This window comes from Ursus maritimus, unplaced genomic scaffold, assembly GCF_017311325.1.
Source record: "Ursus maritimus isolate PB19 unplaced genomic scaffold, ASM1731132v1 scaffold_10, whole genome shotgun sequence".
NCBI lineage: Eukaryota > Metazoa > Chordata > Mammalia > Carnivora > Ursidae > Ursus > Ursus maritimus.
In genome coordinates, this window is record NW_024423344.1 from 37,090,129 (window position 1) to 37,107,578 (window position 17,450).

Consider the following 17,450-nt stretch of genomic DNA (forward strand, 5'->3'; position numbering starts at 1 on the left):
TCTGATAGCAGCCAGCCTCTCATTCTCCAGTTGTGTATATTCTCTCAATTTTAGATAAGCTTCAGAACTTGCTAAGATTTTAACTTTCCACCTCCATAGCTCTGGGCTGAAGCACAGTGTCTACTGTGGCTTTTCCTTTAAGCTACATGAGAAGTCCCTCAGGGAGTCCTCACTGAGAAGTGGCTCGGAGGGATCCTCACCAGCTTCAGGCAGAACAGTGTTTGGGCTTCCATGTTTTTGAAGACGAGTTTCGCATAGTATATACAAAATCAAAAACATTACTCTAGAAGGTATTACGGTGACACAGGGAATTTGAATGCCAAATAGTCATATATGATAAGAGATCACAAATTCTATTTCAGCTCCTCTTCTTCTGTTTAAGGGAGAATAGTATCCTTTATAGTCAGTCTCTTTCAGTTAGGGATTTCATTTTACCACACATGTAAAGACATGACTCATACACATGGTAAGTGAAACTGTGTCAAAATATTTTACTGAATTCATTTTTTAAGGCGGTATTAGAGTAAGGGGTTAAAAGCAATTCCAGGAGAATTTGACCTTCAAAGGTTTATTTTCTCTATTGGGCAAAGTTCATTTGCATTGCTACAGGTGAAAACATTTGCATTACAATCATTTTTCTATAAATTAATTTCTATTCCTACAGAGTTGTAAAATGGACTAGTCGATCAAAATCAATCAAAAATACACAGCCCCACAGAATTAGAAAATGCCCAGAGGATGCACGAGGCACTGAAGATCCCCGGATGCCACTTACAGGATGCGGTAATCTCTTTTGCCCATTTACAATTCTTTGACATTTTGTTCCTGACAGGAACTACGAGAGAGTCTCCCCTCATGTCATGTAAAATAAATGTCTAAACATATGTGAGGCTAATACTTTAATTTTTATATTTTTATATAATCTATTGAATATTATAGACATATAATTCACAAGTTGATTGCCTTTTGGTTCTTTTATCCTTTTTTGTCTTAATATAAAGAAGCTAAAAATGCCTTCTGATTGCTTTTAGGGTTTTGGCTTATCTTTCTAACACATTTATATTCTGCCATTTAGTTTATTTTAAAAGAGGAATTAAGGAATTTAAAAATCCACTTTTTTATAACCTTTGTATTTCTGTAATTTATTACTCCCATTCCTGCTCCTGTAACAAGCATTCTGGCAGAAAGGAAGCAAACAAGAGGCAGGGAGGATCGTGAGAAGCAAGAGTAAAGAAAGAGAACAGGACTGTAAACGCATTCTGCTTATAGAATATTCAGTATTAAATTTGGTGTTTTTTTTAATTTAAAAAATTAATGGAGCCAAAAGGAATAACATGCATACAAGATAAAACAGAATACAATAAGAATAAAATTGTAGGTATTTGCAAAATGAAGAATCTCATGGACTATTCTATTTGAAGGTAGGAAAAACAAATTCAGAGGCTTATACAACAAAACCTCCAGGTGGAAAGTATGAACTTATTCTAGTCCATCCTCTAATATATTTGTTTCATTCAATGGAATAATGACTAATCTTAGTAATACTGTAAAAATAAAATAGTGGAAACTGAGAACTTTATTCAGGTGGGAGATAGAAATCAAGGAGAAAACAAATAAAATGTTAGACACAATTTTCCAAGAAATAACCTGGATTTTTTTGAATAAGATATTTACTTAAGTGAAATGAATTAACTCATCCTGCTATAGGACATGAGATCCTGAGGCCTTGAAAGGTGATCCAACATTCACATGGTAATTGAGATAGTTTACTTGCTATGGAATCAGGCTCTTTCCGTTTTTATAACAAGGTGAATTATTTTAATAGGATTACACAAAGAATTATTGTATTTACACCATAAGTGAATTTCTTTAAACAGGATTATTCACACTCCTGTAATTTGTAATTCTGTACACTAGATTGTCTCCCTACGATATAAAAGTGTTCAAAGAAACATTTTTTAACTGGTTGACATTTTAAAATTTAATTCCTAGGAAATTGGTGGAGTCCATTATATTTACTTAACAGATTATCATTAATACTTCAAAAAGAGGTTCATGCATCCTACATAAAGAATAAGTTAAAAATCAAACAATGAAAATATGACTGCATTTATTCTAGAAAAATTTTAGGAGCTTAAAAATACAATGTGGTCCTCAAAGTATAGTGAAATTTTTTGATTACATAGAGGAATGTCACCTTGCCATATAAAGGAGAAAATCTGAGTTTGCCAAGTGATATTTAGGGTACAAATAGTCAACAACTCCCAGAAAAGGGGTAGATTTCTGAAAGTTAATTTTTAACAATCATTTTTTTTGAAACCTGGGGTTTATTTCATCATATGACCATTACCCTATAAGGCAGTGTAGTTCTCACATTAGTCAGGGAAAGCTTGTATGTATCAGAAGTAGAGAACCAAAAATAGTTTCAACTGCAGGCCATCATTTTGAGTTCTGAAATTTATGAGTCTCCTTAAAAAAAATAGAAAATACATGTAATCTGTATTCTGAAATTCCAAATCCCATATCCTTTCCACTTGAAATTTGTGTCCTTTTTCTACCTCCCATGTCACATTTGCCCATTGTGACTGATTCCTCGTCCCAAACTGGCTTCTGCCCAAGAGAACTGATGGATTAATTTGTGTTGATTATAAATCAACTACAAAGATACTGAAAGCTCTTTTAAAAAGCAGTATGATACTAATGACAAGTGTGGTCCCTTGTGTTAGATTTAATGAATTCTATCCCCTGCCCTGCCACTTACTTACAGTGTGAATTTGGGAAAGTTGCTAAACTTATCTATGCCTCAGTATCTTTTTCTACAAAATAAGAGAAGACTCACTGTGAGTTATGAAGTACCTGAAACTGCACATAATATGCCCTCAATTAATATCAGCCTACTAAACTTTTTGATTTAGGAACAAATCAGACTTCTGTGTTTATCTGATACATACCTTTATTAGATTAAGCATTCAAATTGCTGTATTCCAGGTTTTTGGAATTATTTAAGTATTTGTCCAGCAATATAATGTATATTTCTCCCAATTAACTCATATAATGCAAAAAAAGGGCATATCTTCTAGTTCTTTTGTAAACTAAAAAATGATAAATTTACAAATTTAAAAGATGGATTACTTTTGTCATTTTATAGGGCCACGCATCCTCAATAATTGCATATGTTATTACTGAATTGAGTGAATATAACAACACATATATAGAAAATAGCATATTTTATTAACTTAGTTAAGTATCTTACAAGGAACATTTTTCATGTAAAGGAAAAACTACATTATTTTGCTTACTAAATACCTAACTGTTAGAATTTCAAATTTTGCGTCTATAATATTTTAGTTAAAATACTACTAGAAATAGTAAATATGTGATATGTGTATTAAAGGAGACAACTGACACTTTATGACTTTTGAAAATTATAATACTTTAGAAAACTCAAGGGCACATGGGTGGCTCAGTTGGTTAAGTGTCTGCCTTCAGCTCAGGTCATGATCCTGGAGTCCTGGGATTGAGCCCCATGTCAGGCTCCCTGCTCAGTGGGAAGTTTGCTTCTCCCTCTCCATCTGCTGCTCCCCTTGTTCCTTCTCTCTCAGCCTCTCTCTCTCTCACTCACTCTCTATTAAATAAATAAATAAATAAAATAAATAAATAAATAAAATCTTTAAAAAAAAGAAAACTCAAGATTATTCAATCAATAGTACAGTTCAATATGAACATATAATCATATTTTCAAAAACATTGCTTAAATTTGCCAAGAGTTCAAAGTGTATTGAGTATCCAAAACCAAATCCAAGTCCTCATCCATCCAATGAGGATAAATAGCACTTCAGTAGATAACTGGAGTGTAAGTTGTCTATAGAAATAGAAACCACTGATGTTATTTATATATGGATGAATATGCATTTATTGCATCATATCCAGAACAAAAAGGGATTTTGTACTTTTACTTGTGATCATCGTCTGTTTTGTGAGCTACAAATAGCTAATCTAAGTTTTCTGAGTTAAAAAGATTAAACATTAATTATAGTTACTTAACTTGAAAATAAACATAATAAGGCTATTCATTAAAATATAGATTTAAATACATTAAATTTGAAACTTTGCTGAGAATGGGACACATGTGGATATCTAAAGAATTGCAAATAGTTATATTAACAAGTGGAAGAAAGACCTATTGAGTAACTAAATTTTTAAGTGGAAGGGATGATGTTGTCTGGAAGATAACTTTAAGAATGATGAAATTGATTAAATTACAAAGTAAATGACAATACGTTATATTCTTTCATAGTAGTTGGCACTGTGGGACTCTCACTAATTTGTTACTGTAATTTGGCATGCAACCATTATATTTCATGAGAATCATGTCTGGTCCTGTACTTCAGTCTCTCCATCATGTATACTCATTATTATTTGTATATATAATTATTAAAATTGCTAGAAATGATGCTAAATTTCATTCTATAAATTAATATTAATCACATTAGTTTAGAAAATATAAATTTGTAATATGTTATTAAGATATACCAACAGAAAGGATAATTATTTTTAAGAAGAAATGCAAATTTATGTATCTTGACAACTACTTATTAATTTTTAATGAAAATCTGGGTGAGAGGACAAAGCTCAGTCCCATACCCCATTTAATAATTTGAAATTATAATAGTTTATTAAATATGTGTGTGTACACGTGCATGCATATAGTGATATTGAAGAAATGCTTTGTTGTGGAGAATGATAGAATAGTTCAGTAGTTCAGTCTAAATGCTCTCTTTTTTAAGGTTTATATTAACTTTGCCACTTACCGGTACCATGTTCTAGTCTATTTCTTGCAGTTTACAAATTCTTTTCTGTAGGTTTAAAAAGTTAATTGTAATTTATGGTCTCTGAAAGATAACTAGGCTTTGAAGTAATTTACTTGCAATTTAATGTGGATTTGCATTTCTAAATATAAAACTAAAAAGTGAAATTTCTTTCTGTCTTTCTATTTGTAGGGACCCAGGGCAGGCCGCCCCCAAAAGTGCCACAATGGCATATTGATTATTTTGAATTGAATCTACCTGGGAAACAGCTGGTAAAAGGACACTCAGAACTTCCTCTATTCCCCTAAAAGCAGGAAGCAAATCTCCCACATGAAAAATACCCTCTGTGCATAAAGAAGTAAAAAGACAACCTTATCAGTAGAGGTAGGGACTTTAGAGTGGAGAAAGCTGTAGAAACAAACCAATTTTTTTAATCCATTACTACAGCCTCTGTTCTGCTTAGAATTCCTTACTAATTAAAGCTCCCAAACACTTGCTTTCTTTATCCTGCCAATTCATCACAAATTTATTGTCTCTTGTCTAAAATGTATAAAAACTACCTGCTTTGGTCATTTTTTGGGGTCTCAATTTCATTATGGGGCCTCTGTGTGCACGTAATGAAACTGGTTTTTTCCTGCTTAATCTGTCTCATATCATTTTAATTCCTAAATGTACTAGAAGAACCCTGGGGTGCGGGTGGGGTGGGGAGAAGGAAATGTCTTTTTCTTCTAGGTTTTTCTACAGAGAACTGTAGCACAACAAAGTAATTATACTTTTCTTAGTAGTTGTGAAAAAAATTTAGTTTGTGGATATGCCAATTTGGTTTTTGGCATTTCATTTATTCTTTTTCCTCCATGTTTTCAAAAAGGAAAGAGGAAATTTGCATCTTACAATTTTGCAGGTAGGGATTTTTGCAGAGATATTGTGAGAGCTGTAATTTATCATTGTTAAATCAAATATTACATAAAAGTGGAAATTTATTAGTGCAAAATTAGCCAGGTTTTGTTACATGTTTATCTTGATTTATCTGATCATTATCTCTGTCCTTGACTATTCAGAGGCATTCATGCAGGTTTCCAAGTTTGGGAGCAAATATATAACCAAGCTGTTTCTGTGCATGTAAAGGTGGAAAATTATTTTCCAGTATAAACTTTAAATTAGAATGTAATGCTTTGGGGCGCCTGGGTGGCACAGCGGTTGGGCGTCTGCCTTCGGCTCAGGGCGTGATCCCGGCGCTATGGGATCGAGCCCCACATCAGGCTCCTCCGCTATGAGCCTGCTTCTTCCTCTCCCACTCCCCCTGCTTGTGTTCCCTCTCTCGCTGGCTGTCTCTATCTATGTCGAATAAATAAATAAAATCTTTAAAAAAAAAAAAAGAGAATGTAATGCTTTATCCTTTAGTAGCACTGCCTAATATAAACTTCTGTGATAATGGAATTACATGTCTGTTGAACACTTGAAATATGCCTAGTGAAGCCAAAGTGATTTTTAAAATTTATGTGATTTTAATTAATTAAAATGTTATATTTAGATATCCACATGTGGAATGTGCCTACCATGTTAGACAATATAGCCTTAGAGTTTTATTATTACTCTTTCATTCATTGTACCTAAAATTTAAAAAGAATTTTTTAAAAAAGATTTTATTCATTCATTTGAGAGAGAGAGTAAGAGCAAGAGAGCACAGCAGGGGGAGCAGCAGAGGGAGAGGGAGAAGCTGACTTCCCACTGAGCAGAGAGCCTGATATGGAGCTCGATCCCAGGACCCTGAGATCATGACCTGAGCTGAAGGCAGCTGGTTAACCAGCTGAGCCACCCAGGCACCCCTAAAAAGAATATTGTTTTAACATTTGATCTTCACAGGAAATTAGCATGGTAAACAGTTTGCTTTATTTTTAAGTTTACACAATTTAATTTACTGTGAAGGTATGATAGAAAGATACAAGCAAGTGGGAATTTCTAAGGGAGATGTTTCTGTTTATCATGTTCTTGATGTTTCTAGACTTTTAAAACAATCAGCCACAAGTGCCAGTCAGCTGCTCTGTTTAAGGCAGCAAGGTACTTTTTTACACCATTCACTACAATGTGGCTCAAGTCCAGGGACAAGCAACGTGGTGATCTCCTGCATAGAGAATTCTCTGGAGCATTCTGGACTAATCTGGGAATTCTGGGGAAACTGAAGTCTCATAATTTACTAATTAGAGTATGGAAAATCTACCACAGGGGCAGGTGGAAAGGCAGGTACAAGCTTTTATCCATGACATTTAAACAGTTTGACATAGAAGCAATCTTATAATCATGACTATTGGTCCTATTTGTATTTGAACTTATTACAGAAAAAAATATAACATAAAGAGTGTGCAATGATGACCTTACTCAGAAAGTCCATTAGATAGTTTTGAGTTAAAACATAGATACAGGTATATGTGAAGAAATAAGGTATAATTAAAGAATTGCAGTGTTGTGTGTTCAGGGAAATGAAATCAGACAGATTCTAGGGTATTAAGGAACAATGGCTTCATTAGAAATAAGAGTACAATTTAAAGCTGTATTGAATTGGGTGGGGTAAAACTGGAACAGAAATAGAAGAACAAAACAATTAAAGTTACTTCAGTTGCACTTCCTTAACAGGTGGGATAATTACTCCCCGAGCAGCATTTCAGGAAAAGACTGAACTTAATACTTGATCCTTTCATCTGCAAGTATGAACAAGATAGAATAAAATATAATCACTTTTTAGTATAGAAAATTAAAACAAATTTTTTGTTAAACGTTTTTGTTTTAAGCATAAATTTCGTGCATATAAAAACAAGAAAATTAGGAGAGGAAAATAGAATCATGTGGTTAAGGTGGTCCTGTTTTGGAAACCAAGTGTAGGCAGAAATGCTTCAACTTTAGAAAATAGAAGATGATAATTAGTACAATCAAAATAAGGTTGATTATTGAGTTTATGGTTAATTTTTAAAATTAATTGACAATTTTGAAAAAGGATAAATGGAAAATCAAATTTGTATTTATTTTAACAGCGTGGTTTTGAGTTTCAAAACAGGCAGTTATAATGGAAGGCTGAGTACGCAGGTAAAGATTGAGTGGCAACTATTTCAATGAAAGTACACCAAAAATTCTAACAGATTCTAGACATGAAAGATTAGTATTTTGAAATATAAGTAGAAAGATTTAGAGATGTAATGAAATAAGGACAATAAATTTGATACCTTATCACTTGTTAGCCAATTATAATACTCTTTGTTAGCAGATGTAAAAAATAATTAAGTGTCAAGTATTTATTATTAAAACATATGCAGATACCCGTAAGAAATGTTTTATTTTATCAGGTTAGAATCGTGTAAAAGCTTAATAATACACACAGTTGTTATAACTGTGAGGAAACAGCCTCTTGAATACATTGCTGCTACAAAGGCAAATTAGTTTTTTAAAAAAGAAATGCAAATAAATTGCAAACATTAATGAGGGCAATGCTTTTCTTTTTTTTCTTTTTTTTAAAAAGATTTTATTTTATTTATTTATTTGACAGATAGAGACAGCCAGCGAGAGAGGGAACACAAGCAGGGGGAGTGGGAGAGGAAGAAGCAGGCTTATAGCGGAGGAGCCTGATGTGGGGCTCGATCCCACAACGCCAGGATCACGCCCTGAGCCCAAGGCAGACGCTTAACCGCTGTGCCACCCAGGCGCCCCGGCAATGCTTTTCTTCATTCATTCATTTTTAAAAAATTATTTCCCCACCATTATTAAAATACTATTGACAACATGTAAGTGTAAAGTGTACAAAGTAGGGGCACCTGGGTGTCTTAGAGGGTTAAGGGTCTGACTCTTGATTTCGGCTCACATCATGATCTGAGGGTCATGAGATCTCATCCCACATGGAGCTCTGTGCTCACTGGGGTGTCTGGTTAAGTTTCTCTCTCCCTCTTCCTCCTCCCCTACCCTCTCAAAAAAATAAATAAATAAAGTGCACAAAGTGATGATTTGATACACATATATATTGTGAAATGATTACCATAATAGGTTAGTACTTCCATCCCCTCACATAATTACCATTTTTTGTCGTGATAACTTTTACTCTCTAGTTCCTCTCTTAACTTTCAAGTACATAATATGTATTAGTAATTACAGTCACCATGTTGTACATTAGATCCCCACAATTTATTCACCTAGTAACTGGAAGTTTGTTCCCTTTGACCAACATCTCCCCCATGACCCAGCCCCTGACAGTCACCATTCTGCTCTTTGAGTTCAGCTTTTTTTAGATTCCTCGTCTGAGTGAAAACAATCAGTATTTGTCTTTTTCTGTCTGACTTAATTTTCACTTAGCATAATACCATCGAGTTTCATCCACGTTGTTGCAAAAGGCAGATTTCATTCTTTTTTATTGCTGAATAATATTCCATTGTCTGTGTATCTCACGTCTTTATTCATTCATCCCTCATGGACACGTAGGCTGTTTCCAGGTGTTGGCTGTTGGAAATAATGCTGCAGTGAACAAGGTGGGAGGGTGCAGATATATTTGCCATACAGCAACTTCATTTGCTTTGGGAAAATACCCAGAAGTGGAATTCCAGACCATATGGTAATCAGTTTTTAATTTTTGAGGAAGCTCCATACTGTTTTACGCAGGAGTTGCACCAGTTTACTTTCCCGCCATTAGTGCACAAGGGCTGCAGCCGCCAGCAGGCACTGGGGTGAGCCTGGGGCCTTGGTTTGAGGGAGGCTGCTCGGAGTGGATGCCTCAGAACCAGCCTGGCGCCTCCTGAGCGGCCTGAGGGCAGGTGGTGGGCGGCCTGGAGCGGGGGGTGGGGGAGGCAGTGGGGGCGGGCTGAGGAGGGGGCGGGCCGGGATGCTCAGCTTCCGGCCAGGAAGCTCTGGTGGAGGACGCTTCCTGGTGTGCCAGGAGGCTCCTGGGGGTGTAGGAGCAGGCAGGCCAGGGATGTGCCGGGGGCCCCGGTTCCCGGAGCTAGCCAGGAGCCTGGTGGCACCGGTTCTGTCTGGAGTTGCAGCCGCTGAGTGCCGGTAAGCCTGCGGTCCGTTCCAGAAACCTGCCGAGCCCTCCAGTGGAGGGCTCCTGGACCCTTGGCAGTTGCCTGGAGTGCACTGGAGCCCGTAGGGCCCATAGAGGGAGATGGGTTTCGTGTTGAAGTCAGGTGTTCACACTACTCTCCTCCCACGGGGAAAAGTGCCTCTCTCAGCGCTGGGCTGCCCGGGCTTGGGGGAGTAGTGAAGGGGGCAGCGTGACTCTGTCTTTCCTATACTCCTCACAGCGTCTTTTCTTAGTTCTGGACTTCACCAGCTGCTCTAATCGCTACCTGTAATTCTTGGCCCCGTGCAAGTGTTCCTGCGTTCTTGCACAGAGTTGTTCAAATTGATGTTTGAGGTCGGGGAGGGGGGCGAGTCCTATCAAATTTTATGCCCCCGCTTCACTGACGTCACTGGCAGTTGGGTGAAAAACTAGAAACCATAACTTTAGGCCACATCTTGGGTCAACCCTTCAATCTGCTTGGTGGTAAAGGTGAGTATGAGCTGTTCAAATTCATATGATTTAGGTTGTTTAAGGACTACTTTTCTAATGATTTTTGATGGTTTACACATTTTTCCAGTGTATCATAAAAATATTTTCCAGGGTATGTTATGTTGTTAAACTCAGGGTGGGAAATATGGGGTAGTGAAATAAGAAATATCCATACTTTTTTTTTTTTTTTTTTTACGTAGGTTATTTTCATCAAACCTACAATTTCGTGTTTTTATTTTTAAGAATCTCATTGACTTCTTGCTCTCTTTTTTTGAAGATCCATGGCTATGACTCTGTGGTGCAAAAGTAGACTAGTTAACTTACTCAATTTTTATGTAACTTTTTGGTATTATATAAATAATGAATTTTATATTTACACCTGCATATTAGGCATTTCTTCTCAGATATTAAATGGTGAGATCAAACTTGACACATTTAAAACAAAATTCATATTTTATAATGATCTTTATTCCTACCTGCTCTATTACAATATGTACAATCTCCTAGTCATATATGTTCTATATCTTATCAACTTTTTCCCTTTTTAAAAAAAGTTTAATTTTTTAAAAGATGTTATTAATTTATTTGAGAGAGAGAGAGAAAGAGAGCACAAGCAGGGGGAGCGGCAGGCAGAGGGAGAGAAAGAAGCAGGCTCGCCAGGAAGCAGGGAGCCCCACAGGGGGCCCGATCCCAGGACTCTGGGATCATGACCCCAGCCGAAAGCAGATGCTTAACCAACTGAGCCACCCAGGTGTCCCAACTTTTTTCCTGTTTTAAAATTTTCTTTTTTCTTGGCCAAAATATCCTTAGATCTATTTTTCATATTCATATATCTTTTTATTAATAACAGTGTTACATACTCTCCTTACCTCTCCACTCTCCCTGTTTCAATCAACCCTATGTCCTAACTAGTTTAGCGCTAATTTTCTAAAGCAAGACTTTGATCAAGTTGTCTAGCCCTTTAAGATTAGTTGATAAATTTCTGCTGACACTGGGCATTAATCCCAATGATTTAGTTACACTTTACAATATTCTGTAATCTGACTTTAACTTACATTTTTTGATTTAGCCACTCTATGCATCAGAACACTAGTCATTATTGTGCCATGTTCTTCAACTGAAACATCCTTGACTCTTCTGCTTACCTATTTTCTGTTCTGCCTTTGAAAGTCTGTGCCTTATAAGTCTGATTACCTTGATACAAAACAGCAGTGACAAAATCAAATATCTTCCAATTCAGGCAGGTAGTGGGGCCTGGTTTACGAGAATGGAATGGTGTTGCCCTCAGCAAACATGAAAGAACAGGGACTTTCTCCACCTCCACCAAAAACATTCAATTCAATAATAACAAACCCAGCTGAACCACAATAAAACAAATGTTGCTGTGGCTAAACAAAACTCTTTAGCAAGGATGGGTTTGGCTTGCAGAAGCAGTATAAAGCTATTTCCAGCTTCACTTGTCTTTAAGTTGTGGCGATGTTTATATGGTACCTGTCAAAGGTATGTTTTGTCCTTGAGAATGGAAAAGATGTACGAATTTTGGAAAGGAATGCATAACTTCTGTTTTGTTTTCATTTGGTTTTTAGTATTGTCAGTGCACGGTATAAAACAATGTGTGTGTAAATAGAGACTGTACTGATGGAGTTTTACAAAGATTGTATTTTAAAGATAAATTAGCTTGAAAATTCTTGTAAATATGTATGGACATTAATTCTTTATTTTTCTCCCACAAATAATACGGGTACACATGTAGTTATACAAATTTATTGTTTTTGAGTGCAATATTTTCTTATTTTCATGAGTATTTTGGATTACTGCATGGTCGGTTTTGGAAAGAAAACATCCTGGCTCTGTTGTTTCATTCACTAGTGTTTGACTTTGGACCAATGACTGAGAACTTATGCCAAACATTTTCCTCTTTCTATATTGCCCAATACCAGGACAGTTGTTCTCCCATGTTACAAGGCATCAAAATCTTATATTCTTGGTCCAATAAATCCTTGCTTCTGAAAAAAAAATCGGTGAACCTACTAAAGTAGTTTGTTCAATAAGAAATCTTAAGTGAGAGGCTTGACTTGGCGTAGAAAATGTTAACAAAAATCTGAGGTTCAGTCCTCTCTAAATTGTGAAAAATCAATATAGTGAGACTGTAGTTTAAAACGTAAGCAAATTAAGAGACCATAGAAGGAGCACAACTAATTTACTTATAAATATCAATAACGTTTCAAATATGTGCTAGATTATTTTAAAGAGTTGTGTTTATGACACCTTGCTTGAGAGATGAGGCGAAAGAACAGCTGTTAGTTTGTGTATATCCTAAAATTCGGCTACTGTGCTTGTTTTTACCCTGAGAAGGAGGAATAAGAAGTTAAATCAAGTATGTCTTGGTGAAGAATTTATTATATATATATTAGACGTAAGTATTTTCCGGAGAGTGAGACTTGCACACAAGGAACATTTTTAAATATTATTATATTATACTCTTTAAGATAAATCATGTAGCCAGTATTAATTAAGAATCCTTCTAAGAACCAGTTTTAGGTTTAAATAAACCAATAGGAAGCAAACTCCACCTTAGGCAAAAGCAACTGGAAGGATCAAGTGCTTCCCTGAGAGGCAGGAATGTGGTCGTCAAAACTCTCTCTAAATGTACCAAACCTTTGCCTGGGCATGGGGCTGTTTTTGTGCTCATTTTGTCTGTTCACATATTGCCTTGAGATATTGTTCCAGTCCATTACTTACTCCTTAAAAATAAAAGCAATTGCAAATGAAGGTACATCAGCAGTAAGTTATGGTCCAGCCGAGGTATATAACTTTACGTCCCCTGCACTGTTTTCATTGAAGGAAAATAACTGGGTTGCCTTGTAAAAAGCACTCAGAGGAGTTGGCCACTCATAGTTTAAGCTACTTCTCTTTTGTCTTCCGCTTCCAGTTAAAGTGGCCTCTCTCCATTTTTTATTTTTAATGCTGCATAAGTGTTAGAAATAACTCAGTTTGGTTAAACAATATGGATGATTTAGGGAAGAGTAAGTAATTCTTCCCTTTTATTCAGACATCTCTTGCTTGCTCAGAAAAGTCATTTAGGATGCTGCCACCTGCTTACGAGGTGAGTTACTAAATGGACCACATTACCCATTCATATTCCTAATCATGAATTCATTGGTTACCTTATTTATTCATCACCTATTTCTGATTTATTCAACTAATTAACTAGGTACCATCACTATGTTTTCACTGCTCCAGGTTTTATTGTGTCCCTCTCGAGTATTTTTCTATAAAACATTAATACCATAGTCAACCTGATTTGGGAGTGTGCCATTTTCTTGGGTTTTCCAGTACAGTTCTTGAAGAAACTTATTTTAAAGATGAATATTTTGTAACACACACTTACAAATTCCTTCCCGAATGGAGAGGGAGCATATTACTCTTAAAGAAACACACCCATTCCACACACAACACCCAGGCCTCCCTATTATGCATTGGCTTAGCGCTGGGCTAGATTTCTTCCCCACTCCACATTCAATCTAGTCATTTTGTGTGGCAATAAAGCTAAATGATAAATCGGTTACCCTCTACATAGTACTTTTTGTGCTTTCCGAGCAAATTACTCCCAAATCATGATGACTCATGAAAAGGGCCCTGCGGTACACATGGTACCGTGTTAAACCAACTATTTCTGGATTCACTCTGGTAACAAAGATCAAAAATGGGGAAACAACACCAATTATTTTGCCTGACCCGACAAGTGCTCATCTTGGAATATAGAACTTGATTTTGTTACACAAAGAGAAAAGCAGAGTTTGTATAGGGATTATAATAATAATTTAGAAGAAAGTGGAGGGATTAATAATGCAACAGAATAAAACTGACTGCCAGTAGTTATTATAAAGCTTCTGGAAGGTTGGCTCTACATTAAAAAAAAAAAACAATAGTAATCCAAATGTATCATTCAGAGCAATATAAATCACCGTAGGGTGGTTTGATTTTATATAGAAATTTACACTGCCTATTTCACCTAACTTCTAGAAAATCTTTTAGTGTATTGTTTTAAAAATTGGGAGTTCTTGGATCTTCCAACCTAGAATTTATCCTGTAAACTCAAATCTCCCAATACCTAATCTTTGCCGCTGTAAAGCATGCATTCTCTTTCTCATTTAGATATTATAAAAGTGGAGAGTAAATGTAAAAAGAATTACATTTTCCAAAAGCCTATCTTTGTTTCAAACAGAAGAAAAATTCTTAAAGGGTTATTTATTCTATCCTACATATTTTTCAGATATTGGAAGAAATACTGGAGGGAAAAGCAAAAGGGGATTCTGAAACATCTCTGGCCCAATTTCAACTCTGCTATAGATAAATTTAACATTATTCTAGAGTTGTCATTCTGAAGCTTTTATAGATTTACATATTCGCAAAAGTCAACCCAGTCTGAGTATTGCCCATTTTGTCTCTTTGGAAGTATAATTAAAAAATCCTTCAGTGATGTTTTTTAAAACATCATTAATACAGATGGTAGGTATACTTGTAGTGAGCGTAGTGTATAAATTTGTCTAATTACAATGTTGTACATCTCAAAACTAATGTAACATTGTGTGTCAACTATATTCAAATAAAAAAATAAATCATTGATAGTCATTAAATCAAAATTCCAACTAGTAAAAATAATTTTACCTGGTAGAAGTGTTATCAGGTAAGAAATACATGTCATATCATTAGTATATACCTGCTAATACAAAATTTAATATTGTATGTTTTCAACAAAGTAAATAAAACTCAGACCATATCCTATTAGTAATCCAATGAGTTGATATGCTGAGTTCAATCCGTAGTAGTCCATTTAATAAATAATATTGTACCACTATTTAGCAGATACTTAAGGCAAAAACATTGCCAAAAAAAGACTAAGAATATATTGAAACTCGTAATGCATAATCTCATACATTATTAATATTTTGTGGCACTTAAAGATAGACAGTTTTTGCTTTTCAAATTCTTCAGAAGAGTCCTATAAATGACTAAAATTCCTGTTGTGGAAGTATGGAAATTAAATAAATATATGTCAGTTTGGCAAATGAAATATAATGCATTGCATGTATAAAAATCTGTTACAGAATAATATATTCTATATAACAGATGTCTTTTTAAAATTGTGATGCTCAAGGGGTTCACATTTCTGCTGATATGGCCCACAGTTTGGTACACGAGTTGGGAGTGGTGAACGAATCAAGATATTGAGAACAGAACACCAATAGAACATGAGAGAGAATTCTTTGAGAGTATGAGGGAGAGAATTTAGAGATCGTGTTGGGCTAGTTATGAGGTGAGGCATTGGTACCATCTAAAGAGTTGTAGTGGGTCTATCGTAAAACCCCCTTAAATGTTTATGGGAGAATTTAGATTAAATATTGGATATTCTTGTTTGGGCTCAGATTCTTTAAATGCAGCTCTGATCTGGGACTGAACTGCACAGCATTTTACCCTTTAGCGAATTTGATCACCATAAAGAGTGCTCTCATTATTGTCTTGTTAAGGCAGTTATTTGTCCACAGGTAACAGGATCTTCTGGAAATAAAACTTTGTCAAGGTATATTTGTTTGTTGAGGTCAAATAGAAGGGAGTTTGTAAGACAGTTATTTTTCTATATCCTGACATAGATATATGTGGATGACATATGGATATGTGGATACGACAACTATTAAAAAAAAAAAAAAAACCTAAAATTTTAGAATCTTCAAACAATGAGCATTTATTTCTTATTCCTGTAGAAACACAACATGGATGTTTGTGGTCAGCTGGATGTCCTGTGACATAGTTCAAAGAATGGGCTATTTCTCTTTTTGGTTTTGCCATCCTCTGTGATCTTGGAGTCTTGCTTCTATGCAGGTGACCAGTCAGGAGGCAGTGGAGGAAATCTACTTCTTAGAGCATCAGACCTGGATATGCTACACCCTTTCCATTCATGTTCTATTAAGAAATAGTTATGTGGTTCTTGGCTGGATAAGAGGGAGACTTGGATGCATAGTCCCAGTTTTAGGCAGTTTGCATCGACAAATGCCCAGCACGGCAAGGGTCAGTAGTGTGTCGAGGGCACTTCTCTATGCCTAACAGTGCCATTTGAGGCTTCTACTTTTATGAGGCTTTTAAATGTAAATGTATTGTGATGATCTAAGTTTAGCTCTTTTAATACACCTTCATGGGGGCCTGGCTGGCTCAGTCGGTAGAGCATGTAACTCTTGATCTCAGGGCCGTGAGTTCAAGTCCCACGTTGGGCACGGAACCTACCTTAAAACAACAACAACAACAACAACAACAACAACAACAACAACAACAAAAAACCAAAAGCCACTTTCATGAAACTAGTATCAGAGTCCCGAAAGAAATTTGATTTTTTTTCTCGGCTGTGGACCTGAATAGTTTTGAACCAAATCACAATCCCTGGTGGAAGGTCCATGGGGGGAGCTCTTAAGGCTTCCAGATATTCTTCCAGAAGCACTCTTAAACCCTGTTTTATAAATTGTTTGTGTGGAAGTTGTCTTTTACTCATTTAGTTTTGCCTGTCCTCCAAGCTCTAATACACTATTCAAATGGAAATGGTTTTATTAGATTTAAACTCCAATACAAATTTATTTAATATTTAAGATGTTCCATTTCAGAGGTCCCCAAGTGCATCCATGAGGTTAGGGATTCCCTAGATGGACTCAGAGCTAAAGTCTATTTTAGTGAAAAGATAATATGACAAGTTTAGTAAGAAGAGACATAGGATAGACAGGATGTGTAGCAATCCATAGGCAGGTTTTCTTCTTCTTGTGATGGGGCAAATTAAGTATGACCCTTTCTTCAGCAGTGAAAAGTACAAGAAAATGTGTGCAATATTTCATACCAAGGAAGTTCATTAGAGACTGAGCACCCAAGGTTTTATTGTGCTGGTCACATAGTTTGTCCCTCATATGTTCAAAATTCCAGATTCCAAGAAGGAAAACAGGTGTTTACCACAAATCGCATTATTTGTACAGTTTACAGACAATGATTTACCTTTAATCAGTTAGGGAACAGGTCAAAAGCAAAGTCCCCAGACACCAGACAAGGGCCAATCTTGTAAGCAAGCCCTTATGAAAACA

General features: G+C 35.8%; 1 long non-coding RNA gene and 1 other non-coding gene across 2 annotated transcripts in view; both read left to right on the forward strand.

The window, feature by feature from the left end:
* The window catches only part of LOC103677531, a 44,286-nt gene extending 43,433 nt beyond the window's left edge, over positions 1-853 (forward strand). The window contains exon 4 of the long non-coding RNA XR_572425.2: positions 665-853. This is a non-coding gene — a long non-coding RNA (uncharacterized LOC103677531). The remainder of the gene's footprint in view (positions 1-664) is intronic.
* Positions 854-16,531: 15,678 nt separating this feature from the next.
* On the forward strand, positions 16,532-16,604 carry TRNAK-CUU. The gene has a single exon. It is a non-coding gene; the product is annotated as a tRNA-Lys (tRNA).
* The last annotated feature ends 846 nt before the right edge of the window (positions 16,605-17,450 follow it).